This window comes from Papio anubis, chromosome 3 (assembly GCF_008728515.1).
Source record: "Papio anubis isolate 15944 chromosome 3, Panubis1.0, whole genome shotgun sequence".
NCBI classification, from domain to species: Eukaryota; Metazoa; Chordata; class Mammalia; order Primates; family Cercopithecidae; genus Papio; species Papio anubis.
In genome coordinates, this window is record NC_044978.1 from 13,613,342 (window position 1) to 13,640,368 (window position 27,027).

The 27,027-nt window shown below is 35.2% G+C and overlaps 1 protein-coding gene across 12 annotated transcripts in view; it reads right to left on the reverse strand.

Moving 5' to 3' along the window:
- The window catches only part of WDR17 (WD repeat domain 17), a 118,308-nt gene extending 96,091 nt beyond the window's left edge, over positions 1–22,217 (reverse strand). For 5 of the 12 annotated variants that reach the window (XM_017959221.3, XM_031664163.1, XM_031664160.1 and 2 more), the window contains exon 1: positions 6,581–8,236. The gene's annotated coding sequence lies outside the window, so the exon portion shown is untranslated. Of the gene's footprint in view, positions 1–6,580; positions 8,238–21,975 lie in introns of those variants that run through there. The other 7 variants (XM_031664168.1, XM_031664167.1, XM_017959222.3 and 4 more) reach the window with 6 other exon arrangements.
- Positions 22,218–27,027: the final 4,810 nt, after the last annotated feature.

The following is a 27,027-nucleotide window of genomic DNA, read 5'->3' on the forward strand; positions in this document are numbered from 1 at the left end:
AAAATAAAGGCTGGGCATGGTGACTCACGTCTGTAATCCCAGCACTTTAAGCCAAGGAGGGCAGATCACTTGAGGCCAGGAGTTTGAAACCAGATTAGCCAACATGGTGAAACCCTGTCTCTACTAAAAATATAAAAATTAGCTGGATGTAGTGGTACACACCTGTAGTCCCAGCTACTCAGAAGGCTGAGGCACAAGAATTGCTTGAACCCGGGAGGTGGAGGTTGCAGTGAGCCAAGATCACGCCACTGCACTCCAGCCTGGGTGACACAGATTCCGTCTCAAAAAAAAAAAAAAAAATTATTTGATTAAAATAAAAATAAAATGAATATACTATACTTTAAAACTGAAAAACACAATAGCTGAAATTTAGATCTCAATGGATGAATTTATTAGTTGATTGGATACCCCAAAAGTCACTATTAGTGCAGTGGAACATAAATAAATGGTATATGCCAAAATCAATGCATAGAGAAAAAGAGAAACAGAACAAAGCATAAGAGACAGATAAGGTAGGCAGAAAAGTTAAACATGTGTGGAAGAGTAGAATAAGGAGAGGAAAGGAATAATATAGTGGAACCAAAGAGAGATAAAGAATGAGAAATTTCTGAAACTGATTTTAAAACTAAGATCTCTGAACTACCAAGCTCCAAGGAGGATAAGTTAAAGTGACACCTTATTCATGCACATCACAATAAATGCCAAAAACCACAAAAAGAAAATGTTAAATCTTAAAAATGGTCATGTTACAGCAAAGATCAATAGAAATAATGGAAGTCAGAATGCAATGAAATTACATTTTAAAGTGCTGAGAAAAAGATAACTAAAAACTCGGCAAACATAGTATTTAAAAATGGAAGAATATGAACATTTTCATTGTAAGTTTTCATACAAACAAAACCTAGTAAATTCATTGCTAGTAGACCCATTCTAGAAAAAAAAAAGTCAGGGCTTTCTTTAGGTAGAAGGAAAAGAAACATGAAAATGTTAGAGATAGTGAAGATCATCAGAAAGGGAAAATATGTAGATAAATATAAATGAATATTAACTACGCAAAATGATCATTGTAATGTCTTATGAAATTTAAATTATTTGTAGCACTAAATTATATGAAAACAGTAACACAAAAGAGAGCAGGATAAATGGAGTTAGTATTAGCATTAAAGAAGAGGTAAAAGTAATCATTTGTATTAAACTATAATGAGTCAAATTTACATGCTGGAATCTCCAGGGTAATTACAAAAAAGGACAGTAAATAAACATACTGTTAGCAAGTTAATTGAAGGAAAGTGTAACTAATTAAAAATTCGTCTCAAAAAAAAATTATGAATGAGAAAACAAAAATCATAAATGAGAAAAAGTTTGTATATATAAATAAAACTATAACAGTTATATATTGAATAAGAGAAAATAAAATTACAAATCAAAATAAAATGAGCATCTACATTAAAAAATTCAACTCATTACATGGGACACACTTTAATAAAAGATTACAGAATGGTTGAAAGTCAAAGATCAGAAAATGATAAACTATACAAATATTAACCAAAAGAAAGATCTTACGTAAATCAAATATAAAATAGATTTTAAGGCAAGAAATATTACCAAAAAAGAGAGGAACATTGCTTAAAGATAAAGGGGTCAATGAGACTGAAATATATAATAATCCTAAAACTGGTTGCATCCAAATGACATACACAGTTTTCAATTAAATACAGCAAGAATGACAAAAAAAGAATGACACAATTAAAGGAAAACTATGTAAATCTACAATCATAATGGGAGATTTTAAGTAATAAATCTCAATAGCTGATAGAATAAATAGATAAAACCCCATAGGATCTGAACAACATACAGAAAAGGACTCAATTGACATATATATGATACTGTACCCAATAATGATAGACTTCACATTCTTTTCAAATAAACATGGGTGGGCTGCTTATAAAAATAAACCGTGCATAGAGTCATAAAGAAAATTTAACCAAACTTTAAAACACTGAAATCATTCAGAGTGTATTTTTAAATCAGGATAGAATTAAGTCTGAAATCAATAAATAAAACTACAAAATCCACAACTACCTAGAAATTAAAGAATGCATTTCTAAATCTTGGAATCAGAAAAGAAATAAAAAATGGAAGTTAGAAAATACTTAGCACTAAATAGCAAAGTCTAAACATAGAAATTTGTGGGTTGCAGCTAGATCAATGCTTAAGTGGGGGAGGATTATAGCATCAATTATATTTTACCTTTTTCTAATAGAAAAGGAGAAGGAAGAAAATTCAAAGATTTAAGTTTCTATCTTTAAAAATTGGAAAAAGAAAAGCAAATCAAGCCCAAAAAAATGTAGAAAAGGAAATCATTCCAAAAACAGGTGAAAGCAATGAAATAGTTCACAAACATACAGTAGAGGTAATCAACTAAACCAAATACTGCTTCCCTTAGAACAACTCGCAGACAGATTGATCAAGAAAAATACAGAAAAAATACAAATATCCATATCAGATCCTTCTCAGGAATAAAACAAAAAAACAAACAAAAAAAACACTGTAGAACTTACTGACATTAAAAAAAAAGAATATTATATCCACCTTCACACCAACATATTGGATAACTTGGATGAATGCACACATTCTTCAAAAAGAAATACAAGTTACCAAAGTTAATCGAAGAATGAGAAAATCTAATATTTAGCCTGAATATGAATATAAGTCTACATGTAAAACTTTTCCCACACACAATCTTCCCGGCCCAGATCGTTTCACTGGAGAATTATTTAAAATATTTCAAAAAGAAATGTTACACAAACTCTTTGAGAATATAGTAAAAGAAATCACTTCTCACTTCTTTATATCTTCCCCAAACCTGAAAAAGACTTATAAGAAGGGAACTACAGAGCAATGTCTCTCATAAATTAAACATAAAAATCCTAAACAAAAAAGTAAAGATACATCGAGTTAATGAATTAGAAGATTAAATGTTGTGAAAATGTAAATTCTCTCAAAATTAATCTTCAGATTTAATTCAGTCTTAATAAAAAATCCTAGCAGATTTTTTTGTATGAAAAATGCCAAGTTAATTCTAAAATGCATATGAAAATGTAAATGCCCAGGAATAGCTAAGACAGTCTTGAAAAAGACTGAGGTTTTATACGAACAAGCCTAATGTTTATACTACCCATTATAAAGCTATCTTAATTAAGACAGGGTGGTGGTGATGCAAAGATACACAAACTGACACAAACTGAAGAGCATGAGTCCAGGATAGATCTCTCCATATGCCATTAAGTGATTTATGGTGAAGGTGATAATTCAGTGGGGCACAGAATAGACCTTTCAGTAAATGATTCTGCATAATTGAATACCCTCATGGAAATACGGGGGTATGTGGAGTGTGTATATATATATATATACACACACACACACACACACACATATATGTATATATATACACACACACACATATATGTATGTATGTATATATGGATATACCCAGATAAATACAGTATGCTCATACTGTGTGGAAAAGTTTATAATAATGAGAATAAATGAATAAGCAACAACTACATGCAACCCTATGGATGAAACTCACAAAGAATTAAAGAAGCCAGATATAAAAATAATACTGTATTCCATGAATACATATATATACATATATATACACACACACACATATATATATATAAAATCTTGACACTAAGCTAACATAATTTTAAAAAGAGAGGGCGATTGTAAAAGTAAATACATAAGGTAAAATATTAAAGCTTTAAAAGAAAACTAATGATAACATCTTATCTTAGGGATAGGAAAAGACTCATTAAATAGGACACAAAAACTGCCAATCACAAGGGAAAACACTGACATATAGGACAATATTATGGTTACAAACTTATTGGTATAATTTGGATGTTTGTCCTCCCTCAAACCTCATGTTGAAATTTGATCACAATGTTGGAGGTGTGATGGATGTAATGGAAAGGTGTTCGTATCATAGGGGCAGTTCTCTTACGAATAGATTAATGTCTTCTCTCAGGAAAAGGGTGAGTTCTCACTCTAGTTCCCAGGAAAGCTGGTTGTTAAAAAGACACTGGCACTCCCAGCTCCTTGCTGCCTTTCTTGCTACGTGTTCTTTGCACACACCAGCTCCCTTTCACCTTCCACCATGAGTGGAGGCAGCCTGAGACCTTAACCAAATGCTCAATCTTGAACTTTTCCAGACATTAGAATCATAAGCTTAATAAATCTGTTTTCTTTATAGATTACTTAGCCTTGGGCATTCCTTTATAGCAACACGAAACAGACTAACACATTTGCATTCATCAAGATAGCATTAAAAGTGTGAAAAGGGAGAAAATGTTTATAGACCTATAAACATTTATAGCATCTATAAACACAGGATACTTACAACCAAGGAAAAACAAAAACAAAAACAAAACAGACTGGCAAACCAATAGAAAAATGTATAAAAGGGAAGATAAATTCAGAACCTGGATCATCCAAATAACTAAGTAGCATATAAAAAGTTGCTCAATATCACTATCATAAGGGAAATACAAAGTAAAACTGCAGAGGTACTGCTACACTCCCAACAGAGGGCTAAAATGCACAATAGCAGATTAGGGACAATGCAGAGTAACTGAAACTCATATACTGCTCAGGGGAATGTGTGGAACAACTGCTTTGGACAACTCATTGGCCGAATCCTCTAACGCCAAACAAATACATGCCCTATGACCAGCATTTCCACTCCTAAGTGTATAGCCAACAGCAATGGGTAATGTTCGTTAAAAGACATGTATTAGAATTTCACAGCATTTCTATATATAAAGTATAAACTGCTCAAGTATACTTTAATAGTACAATGACAAATACAATATATTCATACTCTGTGGAAAAGTTTATAATAATGAGAATAAATGAATAAGTAACAACTATATGCAACCCTATGGATGAAATTCACAAATAATGAAAGAAGCCAGATATAAAAATAATACTGTATTCCATAAATACAAAGCACAAAAATGGACAATATTCATCTATTCTGCTAGTGGTATCCTTGGTGTGGTAGGGAGTGCTGATAATGTTCTATTTATGCTTAAAAACAAAAATAAAAACAACCTAAGGGAAGAATTTCCTCTGGATGATACGTTTGTGTAGTATGAATCATAATCATCATAGTCAATGAATTCTTCTTAATGAATTACTCAGCCTCCATCTCCTGAAAATTTAACCAAAATTTCTAGCCAGAATCCCTAATTGTTCTAGTCTAAACATTAAAAAATCACTTGCATGAGGGTAATATAACAAGTCTAAAATGTCCCACATATGCCACAGTGCCTCATGAATAAAATATTATTAATTTTTAGAGTAAAAAATAGAGTTCTAAGTTAATTGCTATTTAATCTATTTGGGTTTTCTAAGAAAATCTATTGAGCAGTTTCTTAAGTACATTTTATTTCTAAGAAATATAAATACAGTCTTTATTAAAATTCACAGAAAAACATTTTACTCTTTTATGAAAGTGGCTTGATGCAGCAGAAAAAGTATAATAAGCTATTCAAAATTACCTATATTTTTGAATAAGTCTATATTTCCCCATCTCAAATTCATCTTCATCTGTGCTATTTCCTAAGACTTACAGTAAATAAATTCAAAATATCCCATGAAAAGCATTTTGTAAAATGTAGATGAATCTAACATTGGAGAAAATAATTTTTAAAATGGAAAGTATGTTACTTAAACACTGTACTTCCACAAATTTTCGAAAATAAAAAGCATTAGGATTTATTGTTTGCATTAAGAGAAAAGGCATACCTTTTTCGATTCACCCTTTTTCTTCCATTTGGAACTTGGAAAGGAAGGCTGACACATTAGCAAATATCTTGGATCGTAAGGACAAGGGTTATACCAAAGAATAGTAGAATGGGAACTGTTAGATGTCTCAATCCTGGAAAACGTGGACTTTTAAGCCACTATAATGTTGCATTTCTCGGTCATGCAGCCAAATCTCAACTCGACTCTTCGGTTGCCTATTTTCAAATCATATTTTACAAGGTGGAATTCTCAATTAGTCAATAATGTCAATTACTTACAGCCTTCTTAATTTCTCGTCTTTAAATATGATTACCATGTTTCATCACCCCAAGCATACATGGTTATTAAAATTCAGTCACTACTGTCTACAGTAATATAATAAGCAGAATTGGTGTCATTTGCCTTACTAAATGTATTATTTGCCTATGTTTTTATCTCATTAATATCACATATTATTTAGTGAAAAAATTAATCCATATATATTTGTTGCATCATTTTATTTCATTCATGCTGGCAAATAGTATAAATCATGGCCAGGAACTAAAGCCAGTTATTTAAGATACAAAGATAAACAAGAAGTAAACAAAGGAGGAAAAAAAAGCTGCTTCAAGAAACTTACAGCAGAAGAGCTAGACACACAGCAGACATATATGTTGTCTAATCTACCAACAACCATTGTCACTTGTCTCTTTCCCTGCCAACAAAGTCCCACATTCTTTTGGTACAGGTGGAATTACACTGATCTCAGGGAGGAAAGGCTGTTTACCTGTTCCTAGAAGGAGAATGATGATTGGTCTATGCCAGTCATAGTAATTTCATCATCCTTGGACAAGTAGAGGCCTAAGTGTGGGCATCTGATCCAGCTTCAGCTAAGGAGATACAAGTGGAAATCTATGGTGTTATTCTCCTGCCCTGCTGACTGGAACACTGATGTGATGCTGTCGCTGTAGCAGCTGTCTTGCATCCCTGAAGGAAAGGCCAAGAAAACTGCAGAGATGTTGCCGTTCTAACGGTATTGTTGTACCATCTTCAGGCCTCTTGTTATATGAAAAAAAAGGAAGTCTGTTTTAGTTGCTGATTTTCTGTTTATTTGCACTCGACTTCATTTCTAATAGACACAAATAAACGTATAAAACAATATGCAATAGCTGCTATAATACAGAATGAACACATACTTGGAGGAACATAAAGAAAAATGTGCCTATGATCTAGGTGGCCAAGAAGGCTGCATTAAAAAAAAGTTGGGACTGGAACTTTGAGACAGAAATTATTTTTCTCTGCCTAAAGTATAATGGCACATAAAGAGAAGTAGTGGAACACGAGAATGAACAGACAGGCAGAGACAGAAGGATGGAAAGTCATGTAGATCGTGGTAAGAATTGTGGATTTTACTTTATAGGGGCTGGGGAGTCTTTGAAACATTTTCAACATGCTAATGATATTTTTAAATCACACAAAAATCCCATTTTGTGATTTACTAATATCATCCTGACACTATTTTGAAAAGGCCTCTGGGGGACATGGTGGCAAAACATATGCAAGTAGATGACAAGGACAGGGGTTGAACTAATAAACTAACTGGAAGCAAGGGAGAGGGAGAACTTAAGGAAGATTTGTCGACTTCTGCCTGACTGAATAGCTTAGCCCATTCATTGAGAGAGAGAATTCAGTAGGAGCACCAGGTCTGGGTAAAGCTCTATAAAGAGATATTGAATGCAAAATGTCAGTGCGACACGTAGGTGGAGATTCCTAAAATTAAAATACAGAAGTCTGGATAAGCATTTCATATACAATTTTGAGCAACACCAATGTCTGAGGGATAAGTACAGGAAACAAAAAAGAGGCTGAAAAGACAACTGAGCAGAGGTACAATAAATAAAAATAATAGAGAAAATAATATGCTGAATGTCAAAGGAGAAAGTTCTCAAGCAGGTTAAATATTTCAGATAGGCCAAGTAAAGTTAAGACTGAAGTATCCATCCTGCATTTGAGGATTGAGAAACAGGTTGTTAATTAGCAAAATTAGTAAAACCCCCACTTGTCAAAGATCAGTCCTCATTTTACTTGCTACTTTAGCAGCAGTAGTTGCCACGTTGGACCACAGTTGAATCCACCCTCCTGAAACATCTCTTTCACTTGCCTTTTAGAAAAGTGCTTTCTTTTGGTTCCCCTACTACTTCGTGCCTTCTCCCCATTCGTTTTTTTAAATCTTTTTGTTTTGATTCCTCATCATCTTTCTGAACTCCAAACTTTAGAACGTCCTAGGGATCAGTCGTTGGATCTCTTCTCCACACTGTTCTCTCGGTGATCCCATCCAGTTTTAGAAATTTAAATACCATATAAATTTACCCCCATGTTTTTATCTTGTGTATAATTCATATTTATAATTTCCTGTTTAACATCCCCACATGGATTTTAAATAGAATCTCACATTTAAGTTATTTAAAAAAACTTAACGATGTTTCCCACAAAATATGCTCCTAGTTATTTTTTTCTAATTCAGTAAATGGCCACCAATTTGACTACAGTAAATAGCTACTGACGACTGCTGCTATGGTTTGACTGCATCCCCTAAATTTCATGTGTTGGAAACTTAATCCCCAATGTGGCAGCACTGAAAGGTGGGGCCTTTAAAAAGTGATTAGATCATGAGGGTTCTGCCCTCGTGAACGAATTAATCCATTCATTGATTAATGAATTAGTGGCTCAATGGATTAGTATGTTATCATGGGAGGGGAAGTGGTGGCATTATAAGAATATGAAGAGACCTCAACAAGCATGTTAAGCATGTTAGCACACTCACCCCGCTTGCCTTGTGATTTCCCGCACTTCCTTTGGACTCTTCAGAGTCCCGACCAGCAGGAAGGCTCTTAGGCTCTTACCAGATGTGCCCTCTTGATCTTGGACTTCTTAGCCTCCATAGTGGTAAGAAACAAACTTATTTTCTTTACAAGTTACCCAGTTTCAGGTATTCTTTTGTAAGCAACAGAAAATGGATGAAGACAACTAGGTATAAAGAATAACTGATGTTTCCTTAATTTGATTTAATATGAATCTCCTTCTGGTGATAGAGACATTCCATTTGAGAAATGTATGAGTATGTATGTGTATGTTGACATTTTAGTAAAGACTATGCGTAAATATTTAAAAGCATTAATAGAGACTATTTGCAGTACTGCTAATAAAAAACTGGGTTTTATTTTTCCAATTCTAATACATTTCTTACTAGTTTACATTTCATTACCTACTTACTTATTAAACAGCCCATTACAAAAGGAAATCAGTACATCAAAAAGATATCTCCACTCACATGTTTACTGCAGCACAGCAGCACTATAGCCAAAATATGGGATCAAACTTAAAGTCCATCAACAGATGAATGGATAAAGAAAACGTGGTATATATACACAATGAAATATTATTCAGCCATAAAAAAAAAAAAAGCTGCCATTCATGGCAACATAGATGAGCCTGGAAGACATGTTAAGTGAAATAAGCCAAGAACAGAAAGGTAAATAGTGCATGTTCTCACTCTTATGCAGAAGCTAAAAAAGTTGGTATCACACAACTAAAGAGTAGAATGCTGCTTATAAGAAGCCACGAAGAGTAGCAGCGTAGGTGAGATAAGAAAAGACGGATTAAATGTACAAAATTACAGCTATATAGAAGGAATAAGTTCTAGTGTTCTAAGCACTATAAGAAGACTACAGTTAATAGTTCCCAATACAAGACATGATAAATATTTGAATGTTCCCAATACAAGACATGATAAATATTTGCGGTGACAGATATACTATCCTGATTTGATTACTCTATATTGCACGTCTCATAAATATGTGCCCCATAAGTACATATAACTATGTTACAATGAACAAAATAAATTAATTAAAAAATGACAGAAAGCCCATGACAAAGATCAAAATATGAGTAGAATTGGAGAGATAAGCAGCAAAATACAATTTTAATTGAAAATTATTATACTTTTATATTCCAGTTGAGGAATTTTGTTCCCACAAGTTTCAAGATTCAAAGTTCTATTTTGTTTGTAAGTTCAATGTGCCTGAGTCATCTGTGCTATAGAGGCATACAAGTGTTCCAGGTTAAAATAGCATTTCTAGCAGATCCTGACAGAATCTCTTCCCACTTTCCACTTAAACACCATAATGAAGATTTGTTGTTTGCCTCCCCACCACCTCCATTCCCTTCTTTGTGCAATCACTACATTTGTATTTGATGACCCTCTCCTCTGCTTCAGTCCAGGTTTAGGTAAAATTCCAGTCCCTGAACTGGAGCAGGTGATTCCAGTCTATACTCATCATTTCCCTAGCCATTTTAATGGTTCAGTGATGGGAAAATAGCTCAAATGTGTTTATTTATTTATTTTTTATAAATGTTCAAACAGATTTATTTCTAATAGCCAAAACTGAAAACCCACTAACCATTAGTAGGCAAAGGAATTTCAAAAAGGACTGTATTCATATAATGGAATATTCTGCACCAATAAGAAGGAATGAACTAGTGATACATGCAACAAACGCATAAATATCAAGATAATTATACTGAGAATAATACAGACAAAAAGAGTATACAATGTATCGTTCTATTTATAGAAAGTTCTAGAAAATGTAAACTAATATTTAGTGACAGAAAGCAATCAGTGTTTGCCTGGGTCAAATGTGTTTAATCTTGAAATTTAGGACTTTTATGGGCACTACTAGAAAAAGCAGCTTTCTATTCTGTGGACTAAACCACAGAGAGTCTGAAATCAGAGAGGATATAAGTTATCTCACTATCATGAGGAGGTATGTAGAATTGCCTGAGGCTACTACCTGGAGTTTGAAAAAAGCCAGTACAGTAGAGAGGGGCTGAATCACAATGACATCAATTTAACACTGAAGCTAGTTATGAATGATACATACAATCATCCAACTCTATCCTTAGATTCTTTTTTAGTTACATGAGCTAGTAAAGTGAGTGTATTTTCTGTTACCTACAGCTGGAAGAACCCTAATTGGCACTTACCACAGGAAAAATACACCAAAAAACTCACAGTCACACATAAAATAAGGTCTCAGCATCAACAACATTTTAATCTCGGAGGAATTTCCTCTAAACACTAAGGTACTATAATCGGCGTCATAGGTACCATATGAAAGGAACTATAGTGTCATAGGTGGACCATCCACAATGCTGCTAGAAATTGTAGAAGCCTTTCTCCCAGGACATATGTATAAATGTACATTGTCATTGCCTCATCAAATGCCCCCAATTTAGAAAAACAAGATCAATATCAACCAGAAAGTAACAGAGCTATTAAACCATGCATGGCCTCGGAGCTGTAGTACTGCCTTTCTCATTTCCATCATGTACCTTTTCTGTCCTTCTTCACTCAGTCCATGACCCCCGCCCTTATATTTACTCAGTGACTATGGCTCCTAATTAAAAAAAAAAAAAAAAAAAAAATTGGGAGAAAAAGTGAGGTAAGACAATAGCACTACACTCTAAGGAAATGTAACTCTTCAGCAATATATTATAAGTGGAAGCAAAAAGTATTTTTATTTTTTTCATGTATTTCCCCATTGATTGAGTCAATGTAGAAAGGAGAAAATTCCATCTCAGGAAAAAAGAATCTACTAGATAATAGAGAGTCTGCTAGACAATGCCTATTAGATTAGGATATTGACATAAGATTTCTATCAATGTTGATATAAGAAGGAGATTTGACATTGATCACATAGTGATATAACTGATCCAGTATCTGAGAAGAAAATGTTTGGGGCCTGCAGAAACCTACACATTCTGTACTTTGGTAATCAACAGCCTATATGGGCCATCTCTCATTCAGGAGTAGGAATGAGCATACTATCAGCTAAGATAAAGAGGCTGCAGGATGAGATGGCTAAAATAATGATTATGAAAAAAACAAAAGACAATAGCAGAATAAAAATCTACATTAAAGAACAATAAAGAGCCGAACTGAAATTGCAAAAAAAAAAAAAAATAACAATGATTCAGAGAACAAAGTGAAAAAACTCTTCCAAAACACTGGAAAATAGACTTTTTTTTTAAATTTAGAGAGAAATTGAAAGACACAGTACACAAGGAATGAAACTTCAAACTAAAATATTAAAAATATTTTTAGAAAAAGCTAAAGCACAAGTAAAAAAAACTACAGAAACAAAAACAACAATTTGAGATGTAGCCAAAAAAAAAAAAAAAAAAAACAGCAACAACAAAGACAACTCATTTACTGGGTTTAAAAAAAGACTCTAATTAGGCAGATCAAAAGTGCTTTTGTTTTAAGCAATATACATATTTTGCTTAAATATATAGGTACACATATTTTGCTTAAATATATATATGTATGTATGTATGCATACAGTTAACAATCCATACCTAGGTATATTAAGGCAAATTCAAGGCTAATTTATTTCTTTATACTCTAATGAGCAACTAAGAATTTTGTAAAAATAGTACATACAAGTGGAAAAAAACAGATTGGCATCATTTTTCACCATTGCACAAATTCCCAATTCAGTGATATAATAACTTTATTAAACTGAAGAACTATTGTGTTCCGGGTTTTTATTTTTTCTCTTTTTTGAGACCGGGTCCTGCTGCATCACTCAGGCTGGGGTGCAGTGTCCCGATCATAGCACACCCCCTCAAACTCCTGAGCTCAAGTGACCTTCTTGCTTCAGCCTCCCGAAATGAGACTACAGCACACACTAACACTTCTGGCTCATTTCTTTTTCTTTTTCTTTTTTTGTAGACATAGGGTGTCGCTATGTGGCCCAGGCTGATCTTGAACTATCCTCAAGTGACCCTCCTGTCTCAGCCTCCCAAAATGCTGATCTCACTCTTCTATAAGTTGCCAAAGTATCATCCATATGTGAAGGGAAAACAAACAGAAAGACATTCTCATACTGGGAAGATTTAGAGGGCAATTTACACATGGATTCTTCTTTAAAAAGTACTTGAAAAAAATTACAGTCTTTTTAAAAATGAATCAAAACAAACAGCTCAAATATGAAAGTCAGTGTAATTTTTAAAATGCATTAAGCAAAGAAACTGGAATATGGCTATGAAAATGCAAATGACAAAGTAATGACTGAAAGAGAAGACAGATAACCTAAAATGTTCATTATCAAAACTTTAAAATCATATATTGTTTTCCTAGGTACTAGAGCTGAGGAGAAGAATAGAAGAAAACAAAGATATGGTAAATTTCTCATTTAACAAAGGTTGATATTTAGTGAAAAATCGACTCACAATGTTAGAAATTGACACAGTCATCTTATAATTAAAAAAACACAAAATTACAAAAATTATGAAATGAAATCTTGAATTTTACTATTTTTGTTAAAATATATCATAAAATTGAAAGAAAAAACTGGAAAAATATTAACATATACATAAAACATCTTAATATGAAAAGAGTAGTTATAAATCAATCATTTCATAAAGTCTACACAGTTAATTTAAAAGGCATGTCAGAGTTACATTTCTGCATTTAAAAATTAATATATACATATATACACATACACATTAAAAGCTAAAAGAATATACAGTTCAAGGTAAATATTTGGCTATTTTGAGATGGTAAAATTCGGGGAAGTTTATTATTTCACTGACTTTTTAAACTTTCAGTAATCACTGCACAATTTACTCATTCACTCAATAAATAATTATTGAGCAATAACTATGTGCTAGGCAAGAACTGAAAAAAAAAAAAAAAAAGCATTAAAAAAATCCTGCATGCTCAGAGCTTTTATTCTTGTAGCAGGGAATCACAAAATTAGCACGACGGCTCGTGTATTTAATCCCAGGCTTGGGGAGGATAAGGTTGGAGAATCACTTGAGGCCAGGAGTTCAAGCCCAGCCTGGGCAACACAGCAAGAACCTATATCTACAAAAACACAAAAATTAGCCAGGCGTGGTGCGTGTACCTCTAGTCCCAGCTACTCAGGAGGCTGAGGTGTGAGGACCACATGAGCCCAGGAAATCGAGGCTGGAGTGAGCTATGATCATGCCACTGCACTCTAGCCTGGATGACAAAGTGAGGCTCTGTCATTAAAAAAAAAAAAGGAAATCAGCAAAATGAATAATTATACATATATATAAATATATATGTATATGTGTAATATATATCACAATTATCTTGAGTTATATATACACACACATATACACACACACACACACATATATACACACACACACATCTCTCAAGATAATTTGTGGAATAGAGAAAAATAAAAATAATGGAGTGAAAAGGGAAAAGGAGTTCTGGAGACAGAGCTCACATTGTAATTTTTTTAAAAGATAGCATAGGAAGACCTCAAAGGTGATACCGAGCAGACATTTCAAGGAAAGCAAAATATAAAGACATCCGGTGAAAAAAAGCTTGCTAAAAAGAGGGAGCACAAAAATAAAGACTCTGAGATGTGTTTCTGGGAATATCTGAAAAATCGTAAAAAAAATCAATAAAAGTACCTAAAAATGTCTATTCAAAGGTCAGAGTTATACCAGGATGCAGAGATTCAAGGTAGTTTTGTTAAACTCACTTTTATACACTTCTGAATTGTGTAATTTTTCTGTAATGGAAATGTATTGCCTTTATTACTAAAAAATAAAACCCTAAAAACATGTTGTTGAAATATCAGTGTTTAAAATGTAAATATACTATATGCTCAGAGCTATGCAAAAAATATGTCTTCTCATATAATCCATAGGTGCTTACTCTTTGGAAAACATCTGGAAAATGCAGAAAACTGAAAGGAATTTTTAAAAAATCATCCATTGGCCCACTAACTTGAGCTCTTCTTGTCTGAATCCATAATTCTAAATGAGCATTATTATCATTGTGATATATAGCATCATACATTATTAAGGATAAACAGGATTTCAAAAGTCTCTTAATCAGTGTATCTCAAAGTGTGGTTCTCAAGTATTTCGCATCAGAATTGACTCAGACACTTGCTAAAAATGCAGAATTGTGAATCACATCCCAACTCTTATAAATGAGAACCTTGGAGTGGAGCTTTTCAATATCACTCTCAGACAATTTAAATGCACAGTAAGGCTTAAGAACTACTGGCCTAGTTCAATGACTATAAAGATGAGTTGGCAGAAAAACTGCCTCTGGTATCTTCTACTGACTGAAATTAATCTCTTAAATGTCTAGTTTACCTTTTACATGCTTGAGTTTGCCTGAGCATTTCTGAGTTAACCTTTTACATGCTTGGCAGGCAGTGTTATCTAAGCATTCCCAATATACGTCAAATCATGATGTTCTTAAAAGCTTAGAAGACAAAATAGGTCACAAGTACAGTATTAGCCTACATTAAAATCCTGGATTAGGTAGCAAGTAGAGAAGAATAAGGTCATTATGGCAGTTCTAGTTTGGGCTCACAAAATGACCACTATACCAGTATGAATTCCATCTTGGTCAACAAAATACAGAAGTTATATGTAAGACCAAACACTGAACATCAAAAGAGCAAGACACTGATCCAAAGATATGGAAAGATGAATGGAATTACCTTTATTATCTATTTCCATATACTTATTTTTATACTTTCCTCCATTTTAGCCATGAAAATGAAAATTATATGGATTTGAATCCTGGAACTAGACTTACCCAGATGCTTAGAGGATTACAGAGCTTTTGTGCTGCAACATGGAAATAATTTTTGATTTGATCAAAGAAGTAATCCACCTCTACTTCAACAGGCTCATTCATATACTTTCAATGTGACCATTCTGAGAGAGTTATCCAAAGAATAATAGAAAAGGGAGAGGCCGGGCGTGGTGGCTCATGCCTGTAATCCCAGCACTTTGGGAGGCCAAGGCGGGCCGAGGTCAGAAGTTCGAGACCACTCTGACCAACATGGTGAAACCCCGTCTCTACTAAAAATACAAAAATTATCCAGGCATAATGGCGTGCGCCTGTAATCACAGGTACTTGGGAGGCTGGGGCTGGAGAATTGCTTGAATCCGGGAGGCGGAGGTAGCAATGAGCCTAGATTGTGCCATTGCACTCTAGTCTGGGCGACAGAGTGAGACTCTGTCTCCAAAAAAAAAAGAAAAAGAGAGAGAGAAAAGAAAAGGGAGAAATCACATATTTTCAAGTATAAACTCGGAATTTTTGAAGTAAATATTCCATTCAGAGAACACTATGAAAGGAAATAAGTAAATATTTGTCATAGAAAAGATACAAGATTATTTCTTCAATAGGGCGTGGCAAGAAAGTATACTCCTATTTTTATAAATAGAATCACTGCTCATTAAAAAAAAAAAAAAAAAAAAGACTTGAGGACCTCTCCCATAAATTGCTATGTAATCCCCAGGACTCTCGCTCCTCTTCTAATTAACCTGGTTTGTGAGTTGGGTTTTGCATGTTGAGTTTTTGAAGCAGGATGAGCCTTCATGCTTCTCTGTCTATCAAACTTAGGATTCCCCATATGGCAGAAAGTCACTTAATACTGGCATATTCATGTTCTGGGAAAAGGTGTTAAAAATTATTTTGGCAAGTCAATTTGGGAAAACCAGGAAAAAAAATCAAATGGACACTTAGAAGTTTGAATATCAAAACAAACAAACAAACAAAAAACAGGGCCAGGCACAGAATCTCATGCAGACCAAGTTGGGTGGATCGCTTGAGCCCAGGAGTTCCAGACCAGCCTGGGCAACATAGTGAGATGTCTTCTCTACAAAAATTAAAAAGAAAAAAAAAAAAATTAGCCAGGAGTGGTGGCACGTGCCTGTAGTCCCAACTACTCAGAAGGCTGCTATGGGGGGATTGATTGAGCCTGGGAGTTCGAGGCTGCAGTGAGCCATGATCGCACCACCGCACTCCAGCAGGAGACCCTGTCTCAGAAGAAAAAAGAAAAGAAAAAAGAAGTGAAAAAATGGGAAAAAAGGGTCTACATAAAGTAACTAAACTAAAACCATCTTCCATATATGCATAATATATTGACAGAGACCTGAAATAAGTCTGATTTTAATTCGCTAACTAAAGGGCTATATCACCCAAGGCAGGGCGCAGGCACAGATCTGATAGGTTGGTAATCTACGTATTAGTCTGCCTAAGTCAAATACTATGCTCTTAGCCAACATAAAATTTCCCTTAAACATGAGCTAATGAATTAATTTTGAAGGTGAGATATTATGCCCAAAAAGCCACTATTGATATGTAAATTTTAATGAAACATATCCACTATTATATTTTCAGGAATAAATTCATTTACTTAGTAGTTTATGGTACTTCCAAGTAAAGCTTCAGAAGTAGAATAGTACATGAACATTACAATCTCAAGAGGCAACCAAGTTGCCAAGAGACTTGATCGCCTGTTGAGCCAGTAATGTTCATGTACCATTCACCTGCACGGCATAAAGTACTCTGTAGCAGTACTTCTCAAACTCCACATTGCATAAGAATCACTTGGGGCTTGTTAAAACACAGATTCCTGAGCCCCTCCCTGAGAAATTCTGATCTGGTAGGGACCTGGCCTAAAGATATGTATATCTAACAAGGTCCCAAGAGATGCTTATGCTGCTAGTCCAAGGTACACTTTGAGTAACAGTGCTATAAGTAGCATCTAGTACCAAAGTGGGAGAAAGCCTAGAAAACAAACGTATTCAACCTTACAGTTGTACCTAAGGGTAACCATAATCTTGGCTTCAGATATAACTTCCAAAAGCATCTTATTTCTAATATTCTTAACATTTAATTTTAGGCGTGATGGCTACTTATGTACCATGGAGTGCATTGGGATAAGACATTTCTAAGGCAACCAGATCTCAAATCACAAACGACTTTGCAGCAAATCTTATTTTAATGAGCAAACCAATACATTATATAACTATTGGAAAAATAATTTTTAACTAGTATTTTAAGTAAACTTTCTATATGATGAGACCAAAACACGTGCATATTGTTTGTTAACTACAACAATTATTTTAACCATGCGAAAATGATTTAGACTTTAATTATTTAAACTTCTGACTTAGTCACTTGAAGAAATATAATACACGAGAAAACCATGTTGGTGATCCATTCTGTAGCTCTTTAGAGAGGGAGCACAAAGCTGAGTGTCACAGTCCGAGGTTCTAAGCCAGTTTTTCCCTTAAAAATTTTGCAAACATAATTTTTATGTGTTCAGTGTCCTCATTAAGAAAATAACGGTGTTAGAGTAACTGGTCTTAACTTATCATAAATTCCGAAATGACCCTTTCAAACCTGTTTACCTTAAAAATAAAATGGTCCATAACTCGTTTCATTAAAAGCCACCCATAATATTTTATCTTAAAGAATCAAACGTAATTAAATGTTAGCTATTTCTTATTAACCAACTATTCATTTTTTGAGACTTCATGTGGAGCTGTTTGTATTGGATAATGAAGAGGTTTTTTTTTTAATAGCACATTAAACATGAGTGCTTTGTGTAATAAAAATTATTTTCTACTTTCCAATTTGAAAGTAAGTTTTTTTGTGTACGTGATATGAAATTGAACTTACTATACATCGCTGTGAATGAGTCTGCCTGGGATACTGGCACAGGCTTACAGTTAAAAAAAATACATATGAAGAATCTTGAAGAAGAAAACAACAAACCTAAGCACAAGAAAAATTATTTAAGGACCTCTACCTTGAGTTCTCCATCTCAGAACATCTGAATGTACAAAACAAGTATTGACTGTTATATCTTCACTGACATATGGAAATTTATTTCTTACACTTTTGCTAGAATTTATCTGAACATGACAATTATCAATCATCCTTATCATGGCAAATAACATTGTTAAATTACCTCCTGTATTATCTTAATTATAGATTTATATTACTGTCTATTTCTATGGTGCATTTTTAAAATTAGAATGTAGAATTATAGAATTTTATAAGAAGTTTACTGAACTACACATTGTAAGTACATTTAGCACAATAAAAAGTAAGACTTCTATCATTACATACAAAAATTATTTTACTCAGGTAGCTGATAATGTGACATCTGGAAGGCATGTGCCAGCTGTGGTTCCAACATCAAGTTCTTTTTTTTTCTTACAAAATCTAGCCTATTTGAAATGTCTGACTAGTCACTGAAGTGATACCTGTCTAGTCACTGAAATCAGATGAAAATAACCTGAACTGTGTCTTCTAAAGTGACAGCCCATGCTTTAAGTGGGAACTTTTCAAATCTTTCTAATTAATCATAATGGGAATTTTTCTTCTACTATACAAAGCGGATCATTTTATAGTGTTTCTACCAATTTTTATTACCAAAGTTGCAAGTCCTTAGTGAACATTATAAGTAAACTCAAATAAGAAAAATGCTTTTCTTTAGGTTTTGTTTCCTTATAGAACAGATTCTTTGGGAGAATTTCTAAAATTCTCTTCAGGTATCCATATCTAATTTCTTGCTCACAAATCTCAAGGAATAGTCTTATCAACAATGAAAAAATAATCACGATTTTTTTTAACAGGATAAAGCACAGTCTTGGATATTGAAAAGTACCAATCAAATCTTGAGTTTCATATGTTTCTGATACAAAAGAAAAGGAGCATGAATTAATAAGAAATCCCTTCCAGTATCATCTCTTTTTTTTTTTTTTTTTTTTTTGGACAGAGTCTTGCTCTGTCACCCAGGCTGGCATGCAGGGGCACAGTTTCGGCTCACTACAACCTCCGCCTCCTGGGTTCAAGAGATTCTCATGCCTCAGCCTCCCAAGTAGCTGAGATTACATACATGCGTCACCACGCCCAGCTAATTTTTGTATTTTTAACAAAGATGGGGTTTCACCATGTTGGTCAGGCTGGTCTCAAACTCCTGACCTCAGGTGATCCACCTGCCTCAGCCTCCCAAAGTGCCGGGATTACAGGTATGAGCCACCACGCCCGGCCTCTCCTCATATGATTTCTATAAATTAATATAATTTTGATGAAATCTCTGTTCCTGAAGACACACTGGAAGATACATGACTTCACTTTAATATTTCCATCTGTTCAATGGAACAGATATACAAAATGTAAAATGAGATAATTCAGCAGTTACCAAAAGAAGCAATGATGCTTGCATATACGTAATTATCATGAATGGCTGGGTAAACTCTAAGTATTCAGTATTACAATTCAGTAATCTGATCAAGTGTTACCTTTCTTGCATACGTTAGATTTCAAAGAAATTCTGGAATACAGGACGAAAACGTGAATGCTTCAAAACTGTTAGAATTACATGTTAGTCTTCATTAAAGTATTTAGGTAACAAAATTAGGTACTCTGGAGAATTTACACATTTCATTAATAGTGACAACCTAATCATTCATGTTGGACTTCTAGTATCCATCAGGGTAAAACAATAAAACAAACAAACAGAAACCTGTTCTTAAACTTCTCCCAGTAATTAAAAACCTGCCACTGGCCCTGCCCCTCCTTTCCCAGACTAAAGGATACAAGATAGAGTCTACAGAAAACAGTAACAACAAAAGCGCTCTAGCCCTAATCTTCCCTATACTGGGAGCACTGTTTTTCTGACCTAAATTAATTTATGGCTTTCTAATCTATGGGATTATTATGTGACTAATGAGTAATTTAAAAATATTTAGAACACCACTATTTATCATTAGAAATAAGAAGAATAAAGAATGGCAAAACTTTCAAGTAAGCATATTTAACATCTTCAGATGTCCACAGTTCTTTAAGCAGTTCTATTAATATCAACACAAGAGAAAGTCAGAGTAATGTAAACAATAACATTCAATCAGTTATTTTTACATAAAGTTTGTGGAACTCAAGAGCTTTACTTTCCATATATGCCCTTTGAAATAGGTCATTGCTTTAAAACTTTCCAGGAACTCTAAAGCTACCATTTGTAACATTAATCTCCAAACAATCCAGTAAAGGATGTATCCCAAAATATTAATGAATTGACAACTTTTCAAAAGCACTTAATAACTACATTTAATTTTAGATCATAGGAGGGGAAAGGTTCTCAGACCACCTATCTCAGATGTCTGCCTTCAAAACAGTTAGATATAACTATATCCATTTTCTTGAACACTTAGGCCAGTGAGGCAGAATCTCAAAAGGATGTAAGAGTGCTTTCTCCAAAGAGTTTGTAATCACCACCCGCCCAGCATCAGCTCCTGGCAAGCAGGGTAATAATAAGGCATAAATCTACAAATAAATTAATGCTTAAACTCTTGTGGACTTCAAATGTATTAATTCTCATAAATTCATTGTCATTTATTTTCTAATTTTTACAACGCAGAAATGTTACTACAGTGCTAAGAATGGCAACTATAACCTCACATTGTTGGACTTTGGCCGTTTCGTACCCTTTTATAAGGAACTTGTGTTTTTGGATAGTTTTCTCTAAAGGATATTTATGAAAGATTCAGAAATGCAGTATCTTTCTTCAAACCCTTGTTAAATATATATAGTACGTATATGTATATATTAACATGCAAAATAACTTATTTTTGATACATGGTTGGACTTTTCATTACTTTTCATTCAAATCAATTGTTTTTAATTAATATAGTAAAAAAGTCTCCTTAAATTGTTTGTTCCTTTCAATCTTTGCAAGCAAAACAAGTCTGTTTTTGGAGAGGGGAGGACAGCAAAGATTCTATTTTACGATCTACTTAATACATAGTATACATGTCTTACATCCAATACCGTTTTTTTGTTTGTTTGTTTGTTTGTTTTGCTTTTTCTGGAATACATTTCCTTTTTACTCAAACCTTTCTTAGTACAACCCTACTAATAAGACCATCTTCAAAGGGTTACCGTAAATGATCTATACAGAAGTGTCTGGCCGGCGGAGGGATAAGAACAGCAATCTACGCTCTAGACATATACTTAATAGCCATAAAAATAAAACAATGTCCCTCGAAATGTCCATAGTTTACACTGCAATGGTAGTTTAGATACATAAATATTCGCTGTTTGCTGTGCCTTGTAAGAATCAGGTGTGTGGCTCTAAAATCAAGGGGATTATCTCATTAGGCACCATGGTGTGCAAAGTCCTGCAGGACGTACATCACCCTGGTCCGCGACCACAGGGTGGTCAGAGCCCCTCTCGCATGACGCCGCGACAGTTCAAGCATCACCCTCTTCAAGCCTGAGCTTGCCGTATCTCTGCGGCCCCACCGGCTTCTTACCTGGAGGAGGAGGCGGCTGTAGCGGCGGACAGAGAAAGGTGCTGAAGTCGGCCGGCGCAGCTGCGGGGCTAGCACCGCCAACGCGCGGACCCGCCCCGCCCTCCCGGCCTGCTCCGCCCGGGCTCCCGGGGGCGGGGCGGCCGGGCCCGCGGGCTCCGCGGGGCGGGGAAGCGGGCTCCGCAAGCCCCAGAGCGGAGCCACGATGTAAGGCGCAGCGAGCCGGGCTCTCCAGGGTCTGCCCCGGATGCCCACGTGACAGCCACACTGGTCGCTGATTGGAGCACCCTGGAGGGGGAGGCGGAAGCGGCTCGTGACCCCTGGAGACTAGGCTGAGGGAGTTGGTTACCTGGCAACAGGGAAAGTGTGCTGAAGACGCAGCTCCTCCGTGCTGGAGCGAGTCTTTGGGCAGAGGGTTTGCATTGAGGCTGAAAGTGCAGGAAAACAGTGAACCACCAGCGTTCTCACCACCTAACACATTTTATAGCGAGTCTGCACTTTCTAGGAAAATGAGTCAAATATACAATAAGTCAGTCATCCTGTCTCCTTCTTGGAGGACCTAGAGGAGGGGCTTAAACTATTGCCTGGAATGTGAGTACAGAATGCTGTCTCGCCTGCACTTCATTACTGTCTGATTGGGCCCAAGAAGGTCTGTGGGAGAACTCAGTGGATAAGATTATTTATATTAATGGAGTTGCACGTGGTTAATATATCCGCCTTCACAAAACTGACATTTTCCCCGTGGGATCTGGTTGAATGGAAATGCTGGGTGTTGTCATTCCTACTGGATTCTTCACATCTCCGAAATATCTTCACTACCTGTGGCCTTTATCCAACACACGAGAGAGAATAAGCCTCCATATACTCGAAATAAAGTGTATTTAATGACATCTATCGATAATTAATTTTACTCCACTCTAAATAGTTAATAAACGAATGGTCGACCTCAACCAGAGAAAGTCCTTGGACCTAATTCCTACCCTCCTATGCAGTAAATTTTAAAGTTCTTTTTTCCAAAGTATTCTCTGCAGAGACGACTACCTACCACAGCACTCAATATCCTATATTGTAAATTAAAATTTACTTAAATGTTGGATTTCCATATAAAAAATAAACTTGTTAAAGCTAAACTCAGTTCTTACAACTCCGTCCCCTATATTCTAACAAAGTGTCTGATGAATAGCAGGTCTTCAGTAAATGCTTGATGGATAGATGGATAGAGAAAGAAAGAAATTAGCACATAATCTACCAGAGAAAGTATAAGGGCAACAGCTAAATATAACTCAATGTGTTAAGTACTGAAATAGGGTTACATAAAAGTGCTATGAGATGACTTCAGATGAGGGAGGCAGAACTTTTTCTTCCAAGGTATTCAGGGAAACTTTTCAATACAATTAGTATCTGAGCAGGAACTTATAAATAGGTAGAATTTCACCTGATAAAAAAAGGGGAAAGTGTATACTATGCAGCAGGAGCAGCATTGCCAAAAGCATAAAGTGGGAGAAAACGAACGACTGATGTAACTAAATTTGATGTTTTTGCCTTCTCCAGAGTTGGGGATGTGAATCCAAAGATATGAAGGAAGATGGAAATTGGCAAAAGACTATACTAGAAAAATAAGAAAACTAGATTGGGAAAGATGCAGACTTCTATATATGGGTTAGGCTTTAACCTCTAAATCAAAGGAAGAGGTTGAAGTTTATAAAATCAGTGCTTTTTCATCAAGAAAGACACCTGGGAAACATTGGAGATACTTGGGGTGCAGGGAGATGAAGAGCATGGTCTGTTAGGAGAAAAATTCAGTAGTTCATGTGAAAAGATGCTGATGATCTGAGTTAAGACAATGAAAATAAGAATAGCAAAGAGGGAAAAATCACAAGAAACATTTCTGTGAAAACAGACTATAGTTTTCATTTGTGACTGATATTTGCTGGGAATAGTGCTGAATAGTCAATGGTGTACATGAAGAGAAAATGTTGTTGAAGATACAATGTCTAGCTTGGTCCATCGGTTGGACGGAAAAAATCTTTTCTGTTTATTTTGCTCATAATGGCTCCAGCTCTCCAGTTAAGAAACATAAAACTGGCCGGGCGCGGTGTTTCACGCCTGTAATCCCAGCACTTCTGAAGGCCGAGGTGGGCGGATCACCTGAGGGCAGGATTTTGAGACCAGCCTGGCCAACATGGTGAAACCCCGTTCCTACTAAAAATACAAAAATTAGCCGGGTGCGGTGGCGGGCGCCTGTAGTCCCAGCTACTCCGGAGGCTGAGGCAGGAGAATGGCGTGAACCCGGGAGGTGGAGCTTACAGTGAGCCAAGATTGCACCACTGGACAAGCGTGAGACTCCGTCTCAAAAAAAAAAAAAAAAGGCCGGGTGCGGTGGCTCAAGCCTGTAATCCTAGCACTTTGGGAGGCCGAGACGGGCGGATCACGAGGTCAGGAGATCGAGACCATCCTGGCTAACACAGTGAAACCCCGTCTCTACTAAAAAGTACCAAAAAACTAGCCGGGCGAGGTGGCGAGCGCCTGTAGTCCCAGCTACTCGGGAGGCTGAGCCAGGAGAATGGCGTAAACCCGGGAGGCGGAGCTTGCAGTGAGCAGAGATCCGGCCACTGCACTCCAGCCTGGGTGACAGAGCGAGACTCCGTCTCAAAAAAAAAAAAAAAAAAAAAAAGAAAAAAGAAAGAAAGAAACATAAAATTGAATGAGAAAACTGAAATTACATGGTTGTGCACTCATAATTTAAAGATGAAGATATTTAAATCTCCACCAGATTTTGATAGAATTATCCCAGTCTCCCAGTTCAGTGCTCTTATTCCTTTACCATAATTTAGTTAATTCCTTTTGAACAGTAGATTTAAATAATCACAACTATAGTTAGATTAGATCTAGAGGAGCAATATACCTAATTTATAAAACAAAGATCTCTTTACTTTGATTTTTTATTCTTTTATTCAAAAAGTATTTAATGTCATACACTCACCTCACAAAGAAAAAATTGTCAGTCACTTAGGCTGACTGACATTTTCAGGACAATCATTAGTTGTTAACACTGAGTACCTGGAGTTCTTCATGATTACATTTAAAAGCAGAGCTATTAGGGAAGCCAAATGACTCCAGTCAAATTCATCTTCAAGGATAAACATGTTCTGTGAGTGCACTGGCTTTGAAAAGGGTGTTCAATGCAATTTAATGTGGCAAATGCCCTTTTAATATATATTCTGGGTGAGAAATCAACAAGAAAAAAACTTCTTAAACTAAAAGTTTAGAAAAATTTAGCCAAAAAGACTTGAGAGTCACCTGACTGAAAAGCCATCTCACAGTATTTTTAATGTAAAAATTGTAAGCGAGCAGAAACAAGTATAACAGAAAAAAAAACTTAAACTAATGTGCAGTAAATAGTGAACTAAATACTTAAAAAAAATTACTGTATGTAAAAACACTTAAAATTGATATTTAAATATTTATTCTATTTTTCACTTCTAAAATTTTCATCGAACCTATATGAGAGCTGTTAATTCTACCCGTAATGTATTTATCACTTGTCTTTTCCTAGTTTTACTCTCTTTGTCCCTTTGTGCTGAGTTCTGTATGACTCTTAGTACCGTATTTCAATTTATGAATTTTTTCTTCAAATAGTTTCAAAGTGATGATCCTGGCTCCTGCCCAGCCTCATACGAGACATTTAGGTTCCATTTTTCAGCTTAGGCTAATTCTCATCTACTCTTACTTGATTTAGATTTGGGATCCGAAAGATTGACGGTTTTAGCTTTACACTCATTATATTTAAGCCACAAATGTGCTTATTAAATTTTTGACTGAGAGTTAACAACTTTAATATTCCAATTTTCAAAAGCAAAATTCCCCAACCTCCCTGAATGTTAATTTATTCCCAGGAAAATGTTTTTATATCTTTACATAAATTTTGCATATTAATTGAGAGGGATCATCTTTGAAATTCCCATAGAATCCACTGACTCTGAGTAACAAATCCCTACTCTGTTAGTTTCTGTGACACTGTTTCTCTTTGTGCAACTAGAAATGCCTTGCCTTTGACAGTATAACCATTTTTACAAACTGAGTTTCATACTAATGGATCCTTTTGATTTTCTCTTTCACTTACCTTTTTCTTCAGTTCAGTTGATTTTATGTATAGTAATAAAGAGCATGGTGTTTTCATTCAGTCATCTGCTGAAGTTAGATTGCACTGGTTTGAGAGAAAACTGTTAACATTTTTTAGGAATTTTGCCATTCGTTATTAAACACATCTATTCTTAAATTATATAAATGTATAATTAAACTAATTAAATTAAAATCAAGGTAATAAATACTCAAAACATATCACTTGTTAATTATTGACTAGTGTTTTATCCATGCTTTAGAGGTTATTTATGTTTATTGGAACTGTATGGTACAAATACTGTATAATAATGTACATTTCTTCCTAACTTATTCAGTGATGTCACATCGATAGCTTGAAATTGGTAGCTTGAAGTCGATGTGTTTACTGTCATGGGTGATCAATGACTATCTAGTCCAGTGGCATCAGGATAAGAAGAAATTACCAAGACAGTTGTAGATAAAAAGGCAGATTTATTGGAGAAGGTATGAAAATACTTCACAAGGGTGCAATGGGCAGACCAGCAAAAGAGGAGCTGACTTCAAGGAGACAAAAGCTTGCTGGGGATTTTATAGAATGGTGCTTGTGCTGTGCACTGAAAAGGACTTTGTGCAGTACTTATAATGCCAAGGTTTCTAACTTTCATTTTTCTGTCAGCTGTGGGTCTAGTGATAGCTGGGCACAGAAAGGTTGTGAGTTGTTTGTGCAGGAGGGCTACGCGTCCTGGATCGTGAAGAAAGGCAGGCTTATAGCTTATCTGCTTTCTCTTTCCTTTCCCTTGGTCCTACCAGCCCGACCCCTTTTGCCTTATTAGGACTCCACATTTACACCTTGAAATTCAGCAAATGTGAGAAATCAGGGCATGATTTGTGGTATTGATAACTGTCTCGACCCACCCTGCTTCATAAAGTAGCTACTAGCAAAACATGGCTATT